At 41.7% G+C, this 14147-nt stretch overlaps 1 protein-coding gene across 1 annotated transcript in view; it reads left to right on the plus strand.

Annotated features, from left to right (window-relative positions):
* Positions 1-2725: 2725 nt before the first annotated feature.
* Positions 2726-14147, plus strand: part of LOC101345508 (interferon-induced very large GTPase 1-like) — a 28424-nt gene continuing 17002 nt past the window's right edge. Inside the window, 1 exon segment of the mRNA XM_012559267.2 lies at positions 2726-2856. The gene's annotated coding sequence lies outside the window, so the exon portion shown is untranslated.

The raw sequence follows: 14147 nt of genomic DNA on the forward strand, positions 1-14147 counted from the left end.
ATTTGATTCTATGAATTTCTTTATTCCATCCTTAATTTCTTCTATAAGCCAGTAGTTTTTGAGCAAGGTGTTGTTCAGTTTCCATGTGTTTGATTTTTTTCCGTGCTTTTTTTTTTCCCTTGCCATCCCTACTATGTTGACTTTGCGTTTCATGTCAACTTGCTGTAATAGTTATAAATATCCCCACATAATAAAAGCTAAAACCTATTACCATAGAGTCAATTCCAACTCAAAGCAACTCTATAGAACAGACTGGAACTGCCCCATAGGGTTTCCAAGGCAGAAAATCTTTACGGAAGCAGTCTACCACATCTTTCTCCTGCAGAGTGGCTGTTGGCTTTGAACTGCCGACCTTTCGGTTAGCAGCCTAGCACCACCAAGGCTCCTTAACTAGCTCAGACAGATATGCTAAAATCCCTAGTCAGTCGTCACATTTCTTCATCATCATGGCACAGTAGTTAAGCACTCAGCTGCTAACCAGAAGATCAGCAGTTTGAACCCATTGGCCACTCCATGGGAGAAAGATGTGCAGTCTGCTTCCATGAAGATTGACAGCCTTGGAAATGCTATGGGGCAGTTCTACTCTGCCCTACAGGGTTGCTAAGAGTCGGAATCAACTCGATGGCAGAGGGTTCGATTTGGGGTTTTGGGTGACTGGAACTAGAGATATAAAGATGAATAAGACAGAAGCACTCAGCTGCTAACCAAAGGTTGACGGCTTGAACCCACCCAGCAGCTCCATGGGGGAAAGATCCTGCAATCTGCTTCTGTAAAGATTACAGCCTAGGAAACCCCATTGGGCAGTTCTCCTCTGTCACATGGAGTCACTATGAGTCGAAAGACCCAATGATACCTAACATCAACAACAACAAAGACAGAATACTCACAAGAAGAAGGAGCATTGGGAGGTGGGATGTTTGAGGTTTAGGGGATGGGAGACATTAGATAGACAACTACAATACAGCACCATGAGATAGGGGCACTAGCAAAGTGTGGAATAAGGGCCACGGGAACATAGCAAGAGAAGGGCTCAGTGTAGAGCCATGCAGGTGAAGCTGTGCAGGTGTAGTGGGAGTGGGAGAGAGAATATAGGCAGAGAGGTGTAGGGTTTCTAGAGGGACTTCACTAAACAAGTATGAAGTTCACCTGGAAGAATCCATGTGTGTATGACAATAAAAGGAGCCCTAGTGGCGCAATGGCTAAGCACTCGGCTGCTAACCAAAAGGTCTATGGTTCAAACCCACCATCTGCTCTGCAAGAGAAAAGACCTGGCAATGTGCTTCTGTAAAGATTACAGCCCAGGAAACCCTTTGGGGCATCACTGACAACAATGACAATAAAAGTTTGAAATAGAAGAATAACAATGGGACAGGGGATACTGTTCTACAGGCATTCTTACATTGAATTATTTTATGTAGAAAGACAATAATCAACGAAACAAAATGCCTTTACACTGGATTTAGGTTTGAGAAAAAACTGTCAGAAATAACATTATGAAAAAGCCCTAATATAAACGATAAGAGAACAGTGAGATTCTCTCTGTCACCATAAACACGTAGTATGCTTTTACAGATCTTCACAGAACACACTTTTAAGTAAGAGTTCAGCCCGCTTTAGTGCTGAATCATCCAAATCAGCTAACACAATGTTGGAATCTTAGTTTTCAAACAAACTACTATATTAAATAATAATAATTAAAAAAAAAAAAAACAGAGCTTCAAGTCTTGAAACTAATTCTAGCATAAAGGTCTTTACAGGAAAGAAAAACTAACAAATTTCATTAGCAGCGGGAACGTGCTTCTCTCTTTGTCCTGTGGCGCTGAGAAAGGGAACAATAAGAGAAGTTAAAGCACTTCCCCTGAGGACGACAACCCTGTGTCCCAGTCTCTTCTCTAGGATTGTTTTTGTGCTTCCCTATCCTGCTTCTGCCAAGTGCTTTATCCTTCCTGAGATCACCCCACTCTCACCATGGTGTTAAAACAAAAAGCATATTAAGCTAATACTAGAAATTGATTAAAGTTTATTGAATACATGATTTGCAAATTGGGGTAGCATTTTGACTACAGAATCAAAAATGTTTCGAAGATAAGAGAGCCTCCAAAGACGCTTATACCTCATCTTATTAACATTGCCATGGAAAAAGGGCCAGAAAAGAACTGATAATCAATTTGTGGTCAGGAAGGATTTCAAACAGCATTGTCTTGAAGAGCAATTAAAATAACTACTGATTAACCTAAAACATAACTCTAGTCTGGCCTTGGAGTTTCTGTAATCAAAACTGCACGTACATAATTCTTTTAAAAGAGCAGGATGACTAAGGCAAAATGGTCTTTGCTAATTTATCTAGACCATTTGTTTGATTGCAAAGTGACTTTTAGAAACCAGTTTCTTCATGGCTCAAGTTTCAAAAGGACATTCAAGAGCAATGGGTTACCCCAACTCAATGGACCCGCAAAAATCTGGATTCCAGCAGAATTAAAACTGTTTCTCAGTGAATAAAGATATATACACACATAGTCTCTCTCTCTCTTTTTCTCTCTCTGATTTACACACAGAGATTCTATTTGTTTTCTATTTGCAGTAATTTTGAAGCCCATGAATCACAATAAAAATTAACAGGTTTCCTTTTAATCACCAAGATTTCTTTAAAAGGAAGAAAAAAAGTAAAAACGAAACTGAAACCATTTTTTCACACCCTGACTCAAGGATACATTCATGTTTTTCTGCCACAAAAGCAGACAGAGCCTGGGCTGGAGCTGTGAGTCACCAGCCTGCTGGATTCAGGGAAGGAACTTACTCTATATTCAGGTCTCTCTGGAGCAACCTGAAGACAGGAGCTTGGCCTCAAGCATACGGGTAAGTGAAAAAGAAGGAGGGAAATGGCATAGACAGAGATACAACAACAGGCCCAGAGACTAAAATAGGAGTAGAAATTGATGAAAGCAGGCAGAGGGAGCAGAGTCAAAGACACAGGGAGAGTATGACATGCTAAGAACACAAATATGTATTTGACATGATTACTGTTCAAAAATCAAAGCTACAAATCTGGGGGAAATGAGAATATTGAGAAACATTTTGATCATTTGTATTGTCAAAAACAAATCCGGATTTAGGTAAGGAGAAACTTTATTTGAAAGGATTATTGCAATAAGGGGAAGGGAATCTTATAATAGGAGAATGGTCTTGACTGTAAGATCTGAAAGCATCACAAAGGTCAGGCAGAAAGGAATTGTATTTTATGCTGTTGTTAGGTGCTCTATAGTCGGATCCAACTCATAGTGACCCTAGGTACAACAGAACGAAACATTGCCAGGTCCTGTGCACCCTCACAATCATTGCTATCTTTGAACCCATTGTGGCAGCCACTGTGTCAATACAACTTGTCCAGGGTCTTCCTCATTTTCACTGACCCTCTACTTTACCAGGAGCCCTGGTGGCACAGTGGTTAAAGAGCTTGGCTGCTAACCAGAAGGTCAGCAGTTTGAATCCACCAGAAGCTCCTTGGAAACCCTATGGAGGAGTTCTACTCTGCCCTATAGGATCAGTATGGATCGGAATCGACTGAATGGCAGCGGGTTTGGGTTTTGTACTTTACCAAGTGTGATGTCCTTCTCCAGGGACTAGTCCCCCCCTGGTAACACGTCCAAAGTAGGGTGCAGGTAAAGTTTAACATTGTCATCATGTAATACAGCTGCAGCATAACTGGGGGAGGGCAGGAGGGTTGCAGAGAGCACCGAATGACACTGTCAGAGGGAGTGACAGCGTGCGAGGCAGCCAGCCAGGCCTGCGGGGCGGCATGGGGCTGCGTGTCCTGCCACAGGCGGGGTCCAAACGTGGACACACAGGTGCCCACCTGCAAGCAGGAGCCCACCTCCACACGCATGCCTGGGCCCTTTGCACCGCCCTCTTCCCCTCCCCCACCCGCCCCCAATAGCGCAGCCACAGCGCTCCTGCCAGGCCTCAGAGGACTGGCTCAGCGGCTCATCTTCCTCCACCTCACGGCCCGTGGGAGACTGGCCCTTTAAGAACCCCACCCCGGACTGCCCTCCTCCCTCGTGTGACGGTGCCGTGACCCGCGATGGGCGTTCGAGTTGGGCGGCCTTCGGAATTTTCTCCCGCAACTCCAGGCAGGGCGCCCCACCCCAACTGGGGTGGGGATGGGCCGCGTGACCGCTGCCCCTAGAGGGATGTGCCAGACGCACGCACGCTAGCCTGGCGGGGGTGGGGAGGGGGTGTCGGTGCAGAGCGCCTCAAGGCGCTAGAAGAGCCCTCTGCCCCAGGGCCTCTTCTCCTTCCCCTTCTGGGCCCGGTGGCTTCACTCTAACCCTTTGCATTGCCACCCGGAGCTAGCTGCGCAGCTGCGGGATTTCTCTGCCCCGCCAAAGAGCTAGCTAAGCCTGTGCAACAAAGGGAAACTCGAAAGCCAGTGACTCTGGGGTGGAGGTACCCGTAGGTTGCAGCATGCCTAAGGTGGCCGTAGAAGCGGCGCGGAGCCGCTAGAGAGCACTCTTCGGGACTCCGTTCCGCCATCCATTCCCGCCCGTTGGTCCAGGAGAGCAAAGTCCTGTCAGGCGCCCGGGCTCCGGGGGCCAGGGCCCGTCCACTGGCTTCTCTGGCCTTCCGGCCCCGTGACCTCCGGGCTCAGATGTCGAGCTTCTCACGCGAGCTCGGACTCCGTAACCCCGGGGAAGGAACTCATCACCCACCAGCCCCGCCTGTGCTGTGGTTTTACAGGGCAGGGAGGCACTTTGCATAGCCAGGGAATTATGATTTACATTAGTACAAAAAACATTACTGAGGATTCTGTATGGTCTGATACGAAATGTCGTCCATGGGCAGAAGGGGGAGGGGGCGGTGACACCAACCCTAGTGATGCCACTGTAATAGAGGGTGCTATTGGAAGCACAGAAAAGAGTCGATTACTAGACCTGGAAGATTAATGGAAGGCTTCACAAAAAAGAAGAAATTTAAGCAGGGTCAGGAGTATACAGCCCCAGGCAGAGAAGGTGGGGATATCATATACAGAATCAAAAAACTCCATGAGGTTGAGGGAAGATGGAAGAGTGGCCTCTAAAGGAAGAGAGTGATTTTGGAGAAAATTTATTTAGCAAATTAAGTTCTCAGGTAACAATTTCTATACATATTATTCAGTGACATTGATTACACTTTTCACAATGTATCAGCATTCTCATTATTTCCATTCTGGCTGTCTTGTTTCCCCCTTACCTTCTGATCTTTGGTCTAGTGTAAATGTAGACTGTTAGGTCTCATTTAGATGATTGTTTAGAGGAGCATAGTTAGCCATGGGTGATATTATTTTCTGAGCCATTCTGTCTTTTGGCTGATAGAGGACTTCCGAAAGTGGTTTGTGTTCCAAGTTTAAAGGGTATCCCAGGGTGATAGTCTCGGGGTTACTCTAGGCCATACTAGTCCAGTAAATCTGGACTTTTTTAGGAATTTGAGTTGTGTTCTACATTTTTTTCACATTCTATCCAGGACCATCTATTGTGTCCCTGGTCAGAAAAGTCGGTAGTCATAGCTGCGCACCACCTACTTCTTCTAGTCTCAAGGTAGATGAGGCCATGTTTCCTGTAGAGTATTAGTCCTGTAGACTAGTTTCTTCTTTGAGTCTTTGGTTTCCTTCTTTCTCTTTTGCTCCAGACATGTAGAGACCAATAACATATCTCAGATGGCTGCTTGCAAGCTTTTAAGACCCCAGGCGCTACTCACCAAACTATGATATAGAACATTATAAGCTATGTTATGCCAACTCACCGAAGACTATGGTCCTAAACCCTCAAACCCAGTAACCTAATCCTGCGAGGTGTTTGGATATGTTTAGGAAGTATCCATGACGGTGCCCCCATGTGCTTTATTTTATATATGAATATATATACAGCACACACAAATATGTATATATATTTGTCTACAAAACCACCTTTGCATACACACGTATACTCATATGAGCTTACCTAAACATATATAAGCATACATATCTACCCTATGTAACCACACACATACTTTCTGGCTATTATTACCGTCGTCGTAAAAGTGTATATTTTGTGGCTTTTACCAAAATTATCCCTTATTCTTCCATACTTCTGAGTGTCATCTTTTACCTTGGTCAAGTTGTGCTGACTTCACCTGTATTCAGTATTGTGTTCTTGTTGTTGCTGTTACGTGCCATCAGGTCGGTTCCATCTCATAGAGACCCTATGTACCACAGAACGAAACACTGGCCAGTCCTGTGCCATCCTCACAATCGTTGTTATGCTTGAGCCTATTGTTGCAGCCACTGTGTCAATCCATCTCCTTGAGCGTCTTCCTCTTATTCGCTGACACTGTGCTTTACCAAGCATGATGTCCTTCCTCTGGGACTGATCCCTCCTGACAACATGTCCAAAGTGTGTAAGACGTAGTCTCGCCATCCTTGCTTCTAAGAAGCATTCTGGTTGTACTTCTTCTAAGACAGATTTGTTCATTCTTTTGGCAGTCCATGGTATATTCAATATTCTTTGCCAACACCACAATTCAAAGACGTCAATTCTTCTTTGGTCTTCCTTATTCATTGTCCAGTTTTTGCATGCATATGATGCAATTGAAAATACCATGGCTTGGGTCAGACACACCTTAGTCTTCAAGGTGCTATCTTTGCTTTTCAACACTTTAGAGAGTTTTTTTGCAGCAGATTTGCCCAGTGCAATACATTGTTTGATTTCTTGACTGCTGCTTCCATGGGTGTTGATTATGGATCCAAGTAAAATGAAATCCTTGACAACTTCAATCTTCTCTCCATTTACCATGGCATTGCTTATTGGTCCAGTTGTGAGGATTTTTGTTTTCTTTATATCGAGGTGTAATCCATACTGAAGACTGTGGTCTTTGATCTTTATCAATAAATGCTTCAAGTCCTCTTCACTTTCAGCAACCAAGGTTGTGTCATCTGCATAACACAGGTTGTTAATGAGTCTTCCTCCTATTCTGATGCCCTGTTCTTCTCCATATGGTCCAGTTTCTCAGATTATTTGCTCAGCATACAGATTGAATAGGTATGGTGAAAGGATACAACCCTGATGCACACATTTCCTGACTTTAAACAACACAGTATCCCTTTGTTCTGTCCAAACAACTGCCACTTGATCTATGTACAGCTTCCTCATGAGCACAATTACGTGTTCTGGAATTCTCATTCTTCTCAATGTTATCCATAATTTGTTATAATCCACACAGTCGAATGCCTTTGCATAGTCAATAAAACACAGGTAAACGTCTTTCTGATATTCTCTGCTTTCAGCCAGGATCCATTTCACATCAGCAGTGATATTCCGGGTTCCATGTCCTCTTCTGAACACAGCCTAAATTTCTGGCAGTTCGCTGTTGATATACTGCTGCAGCTGCTTTTGAATGATCTTCAGCAAAATTTTACTTGTGTGTGATATTAATGATATTGTTCAATAATTTCTGCATCCGGTTGGATCACCTTTCTGGGAAATAGGCATAAATACGGATCTCTTCCAGTCTGTTGGCCTGGTAGCTCTCTTCCAAATTTATTGGCATAGACGAGTGAGAACTTACCCATTACTAAAACTGACAAGTGTCTTCTATCTAGAAAGTGATTCCGCTTCCCTCTCCTCCCATCCCTGATAACTACCATAGAATGTTGCTTTCTGTATGTATACCTGTTGTTGTCTTTTTATAATACTGAAGTCATACAGCATTTGTCCTTTTGTGATTGTTTCACTCAGCATAATGTCCTCCAGGTTCATCCACATTATGGTATATTTACATAACTAATCATTATTATTTATGGCTGTGTAGTATTCCACTGCGTGTATGTATCAAAGTTTGTTTATACATTCATCTGTGGATGGGCGGTATCTTAGTCATCTAGTGCTGCTATAACAGAAATACCACAAGTGGATGGCTTTAACAAACAGAAGTTTATTTCCTAGCAGTAAAGTAGGCTAAAAGTCCAAATTCGGGGCATCAGCTGCAGGGGAAGGCTTTCTCTCTCTGTTGACTCTGGAGGAAGGTCCTTCTCATCAATCTTCTGCTGGACTGGAAACTTCTCAGAGCAGGGATCTTGGGTCCAAAGGACACGCTCTACTCCCTGCACTGCTTTCGTGGTAGTACGAGGTCCCGCTCCTCTCTGCTCGCTTTCCTTTCCTTTTATCTCTTATAAGATAAAAGATGGTGCAGGACACACCCCAGGTAAACTCCCTTTACATTAGATCAAGGATGTGACCTTAGTAAGGGTGTTAAATCCCACCCTAATCCTCTTTAACATAATCTAATCTTGCCTCATTAACCACAGACAGAGATTAGGATTTACAACACAAAAGAAAATTATAATCACAAAATGGAGGACAACCACACAATACTGGGAATCATGGCCTAACCGAGTTGACATATATTTTGGGGGGACACAATTCAATCCATGACAGGTGGTTAGATTGTTTCCATCTTTTTGCTTTTGTAAATAATGCTGCAATGAACATAGGTGTGCATATATCTGTTCCTGTCAGTACTTTTACTTCTCTAGGGTATACACATAGGAGTGAGATTGCTGGATCATAGGGTATTTCTATTTCTAGCTTTTCGAGGAAGTGCCATACCATTTTCCATAGTGGTTGAACGAATTAACAATCCCACCAGTAGTGGAGCAGGGTTCCAGTCTCCCTGAAACCTTGCCAGCATTTGTTAGTTCCTGTTTTTTTGATCAGTGCCATTTTTGTATGAGTGAGATGGTATCTCCCTGTAGTTTTGATTTGCATTTCTCTGATGGCTAGTGATCGCGAGCATCTTTTCATGTGTTTGTCGGTTGTTTCAGTGTCCTCTTTGGTAAAGTGTTTGTTCATGTCCTTTGCCCATTCTTTAATTGGGTTGCTTGTCTTTTTGTTATTGAGTTGTTGAAGTTTTCTGTATATTTTAGAGATTAGACCCTTACTAGATATATCATTCCCAAAGACTTTTTCCCAATCTGTAGGTTCTCTTTTTACTCTTTTGATAAAATTTTTTGATAGGCATAAGTACGTAATTTTTAGGAGGTCTCAGTTATCTAACTTGTCTTATGTTTTCGTGCATTTGTAGTTGTGTTTGGTAATCTATTTCTGAAAAAAAATGTCTCATAGTTTTGTCCGTATGTTATCTTCCAGGAACTTCATAGTTTTATCTATAAAATTTAGGTCTTTGATCCATTTTGAGTTAGTTTTCGTGTATGGTGTGAAGTATGGATACTGTTTCATTTTTCTGCAAATGAATATACAGTTTTGCCAAAACCATTTGTTAAAGAGTCTGATTCTCCCCCCATTGAATTGACTTTGACATCTTGTCGAAAATCAGCTGCCCATAGATAAATGGATTTATTTCAGGGTTCTCGGTTCTATTCCATCGATCTATGTGTCTGTCGTTGAACCAGTACCAGATTGTTTTGATTACTGTGGCTGTACAGGATGTTTTTAGATCAGAGAGTATGAGGCCTCCTACTTTGTTCTTCAATATTGCTTTGGCTATTCAAGGTCTCTTTCTTTTCCATGTAAAGTTGGTGATATATTTTGTTGTTGTTGTTTTTCCATTTCGGTAAAGAATGTTGTTGGAATTTGCACTGGGATCGCATTATATGTATAGATCACTTTGGGTAATATTGATATTTTCACATTGTTAATTCTTCCATTCCATGAAATGAAATTTTAGGACTTGAGATATTCTGGGCATCCAGTTAAAGCAAAGATGGCTGCACTCTTCACAACAGCTGGATTAAAACCTCAGTCTCAAAGTTTAGCTCTTTGTGATCTTAACCTTAAATATGAATGGTTCACCATGGAAAGTCTCTGGAGTCCAGCTTTTATGCCCTAGCCTCCCATGACTTCTCAGCCCTCTCATCCCTTCTGGATTAGAAAATGACCCCTATACCAAGCTTATCTCTTTTATTTACTTCTTCTATCAGACATTTACCAGGAAATTCCCACTATCTAGTAAACTCCTTGAGGCTTTAAAGAATTTGTTTTAAAAATTTATCTGCCTATTTTAGGTATCTTCTTTTGGGAAGGTTGGTTTCATTTGCTTAGACTACCATTGAAGTCTGGATTCAAATTTTAGTGACACTGAGGAAGGTGGAAAGCACAATGTGAGAATAACAATATGGAGGATGGCTTAAGGTGGGGTGAATTTTATAACAATCCAATAAAGACGTAATGAGGGCAAAATATAAGGAACAGTGGGCGGGGGAGTGAAACAAATGTGAAATTGAGGAGATACTTGGGAGGATAAATTGAAGACATGGAGAACTAAATTTGTTATGAGGAGTTGGACACTCACTAGCCTGGAAATATGGTACTGTCATTCAATGTGACAAGAATCACAGGAGGAAGGGAAACCTAAATAATTTATGAAGTTGAGACATGTGAAATCTCATTTCATCTGCTCTCCAAAGATATGACACAAAGGAATTTGAAGGGAAAAAATAACACTGACAAAATTTTGGATACAGGAGTGAATTTGAATCTACACACACAAATTTGGGTGACATCAGTATATAGAAAGTTGTTCATGTAATAAAAAGATATTAACTAGAGGTAGATGAAAAGTAGGAAGAAAGCAACAAATATAATGCAGGTTAGAAGTGTATTTACAAGAGTCAAGAACAACAAAAGGGGTAGCTGCGGCAACATGGCTATAGACAGAAGCACCACACCATCCCTCCACAGCAAAGACCCAAAAAGCTAAGTCAAACAGAGACAAACGTCAATCCTGGAACCCTAAGCATCAAATGAAGAGATAAAGAACTCAGCCAAGCACCGAATGGAGTAAGAAACTGACCGAGAACAGAGAGTGAGGAGAGTTACGAGTGGCAGTCCCCTGTCAGCTAACGCAGCTTCACGGAGCTCCCAGCAGGAGACAGAACAACCAGTAACCAGTGACATATGCTTTCCCACCTCCCACCCTTCTTCACCACTACTTGGCCTCCTCTGCTTCCTGCGGCCAGTCTCTTGGCCGGGAGGCACTGGCTTCAACCCTGTGCCATTTGGGTTCCACCTGCCCACACTGGTTAGCTTCCTGAGTGCCATTTGTTTGTTGCTGATGTTGCTTTTTTCCACTTCTTTTGGTTTCTTCCATACCTCTCACCACCTCCCCCTCCTTTCTCTCAAATACCTGCCTCCATGTGACATCTTCTTCTTGAAAGGCTGTGAAATGCTGCTCGACTGGGGAACTGCTTCCCGGCTCCTGCTGCCATGCTGGTGGGTTCCCTGGGGCTTTTGTTTTTGTTTTGATTTGTTCTGTTTTGTTTTGTTTGTTTCTTTTTCTTTTCTCGGCTTGGGAGCCCCATCTAGCTGGGCTATACTGCATGGCTTGGGAGCTACTACCCAGTCTGCGCAGCTGCATGGTGGGATCCCTGGGAGCATTTCTTTTTTCTTTTTTTGTTTTCTTTTCTCTCTTTTTTTCCTTTTTGTATTTCTTCATTTCTCAGTTTCTCATCTCTCTATACTTACCTTCTCTTCCTGTATCCTGAATGCCTGCAACTGTGTGACACCTCTACCCCTTCTAGCCAGGCTGTACTTCACAGCCTGAGAGCCACTTTCCCAGTCTTCGCAGCCGCACGGGTGGGATCACAGGGGGCTTTTCTTTTTTTTTTCCTTCTAATTTTTATTTATTTATATATTTCCTTTTACCCTTTTTTTTTTGTTTGTTTGTTTTTGTTTTTTTGTTTTTCTCCATTTCTCAGACTCTCAGTTCTCCACTGCAATGGCAAGCTCCCTTACCACTCTTTTTTGTTTGTTTGTTTGCATTTTTTCGGCTCCTGTTCCTCTCTCCTCCTTCCCATACCCATCTTAGCTCCACACATCGCAATCTCCCCCTCCTTCCTGCTACCTGCACAGTGCACTGAACATCACAACACCAAGCAGCACAGGCATGGCCTACCCGCATCTGCCCTGTTGGCCCTAGTACACATCACAAACAACCCATTCCAGCTACTCCCCTTCAGCTGGACCTGCCCTGCTGCACGAAAGCTAAGGTACAGACTCTGCCCATTAGAAAAGGAGGTGAAAAGTATCGTGCCCACAGACGAGCAAATAACAAAGAACGCAGAGCCCACCTACTCAGACATAACCAAATAAAACAAAAAAGCAGGACGAAACAAACCTACAATTAATAAATGAGGAAAATAACTACTGAATGTCCCAAAGACAGCAGAAAATATCAAAACACATAAAAATCAGGACAGGATGGTTCCAGTAGGGTTCAAAATAAAACACCAGATAACCTTCCAGTAGAAGAAGAGGCACTAGAACTACCTGATAGGGAATTCAAATCTCTAATATTCAGAGCTATCCAAGAGTTGAAGCAAAAAGCAGACAAAAATTAGGAAAAAATAGAGAAATTCATGGAAAAGGCACACAAATTCACGGAAAATACAGACAAAAAAATGGAATAATTCAGGAAAATAATACAGGAACAAAATGCCAAAATAAATTCACAACTAGAAATCCTACAAAAACAGCAATTGGAAATCCAAAAGATAAACAACAAGATCTCAGAAATGGACAGTGTCATAGAAGACTGAGGAGCAGGTTTGAAATGATGGAAGACAAACACTTGGCTACAACTATGTTGGAGGGAAAATCAGAAAAAAGAACAAAGAAAAATGAAGCAACCCTGAGAATTATGTAGGATACAATCGAAAGCAAAACTCTTCAAGTGATCAGAGTTCCAGAATGAGGATAAAACAGAAAATGCAGAGAAGATCATTGAAGAACTGCTGACAGAAAACTTTCCCAATATCATGAAAGATGAAAAGGTGACCATCCAAGAAGCTTAACAAACCCCATATAGGATAGACTTTAAAAGAAAATCACCAAGACATACCATAATCATACATGCTAAAACCAAAGACAAAAAGAATCCTGAGAGCAACTTGAGAAAAAAGAAAAGTCACATACAGAGAAGAAATAATAAGACTAAGCTCAGATTATTTGGCAGAAACCATGCAGGCAACAAGGCAATGGGATGACATATAAAACCTTGAAAGAAAAAAATCGCCAGCCAAGAATATATATCCTACAAAACTCTCATTCAAATATGATGGTGAAATTAGGACATTTCCAGATAAAAAGAAAATAAGGGACCATGTAAAAAACCAAACCAAATTTACAAGAATTATTAAAGGGAGTCCTTCAGACTGAGAACAAACAACCTCAGAGCACAGGCTAAATCTGGGACACAAGATTGTACCAGCCAGATATCACCCTAGGAAATAAACTCTCAAGGACTATCCAAAACCAAAAGAATTATAACAGGGAACCATAGAGGTGAATCTGTAAATCAAAACAACATCAGAACAATGAAAGAGGGTATAAATGGTGTAGGTATACAACCTTCTAATGGAGAGGAAGTCAAAGCAATACCCAGTAATAGTAGGCTAGTTCAAACCTAGGAAGATAAGGGTAAATTTCAAGGTAACCACAAAGAAAGTTAACAAACCTACTCATCAAAACAAAGAAGAAAAACATAGAAAGTCTCAGTGAAAACAAAACCTACAAAAACAAAAGAAATTTTTAAAAAATCCACAAACAAAAGGAATTCAGCACAGGAGAGTAAGAGGAACAAAGAAAATGTCAGCTCCACAAAAAAAAGCACCACAAAATGACAGTGATAAACTCATACCAATCAATAATTACACAGAATGTAAATGGTCTAAATACACCTGTAGAGACAGAGTGACAGAATGGACCAAAAAACAGGATCCGTCAATATGCTGTCTACAAGAGACACACCTTAGAAACAAAGATGTAAATTTATTAAAAATCAAAGGACAGGAAAAAATATATCAAGCAAACAGCTACCAAGAGAGCAGGAATGGCAATACTAACTTCAGATAAAAGACTTTATAACAAAATCCACCATAAACGACAAAGACGGGCACTATATCATGATTAAAGGGACGATCCATCATGAAGACATAACCATAATAAACATCTACACACCCAGTGACAGGGATCCAAAATATATTAAACAAATTCTAACACCACTGAAAAGAGAAATTGACAGTTCCACAATAATAGTAGGAGACTTCAACATACCACTCTTGGTAAAGGACAAAACATCTAGAAAGAAACTCAACAAAGATACGGAAGACCTAAAGGGCACAA

The sequence above is a fragment of the Trichechus manatus genome, unplaced genomic scaffold, assembly GCF_000243295.1.
Source record: "Trichechus manatus latirostris isolate Lorelei unplaced genomic scaffold, TriManLat1.0 scaffold00232, whole genome shotgun sequence".
In the NCBI taxonomy this organism is placed as follows: domain Eukaryota; kingdom Metazoa; phylum Chordata; class Mammalia; order Sirenia; family Trichechidae; genus Trichechus; species Trichechus manatus.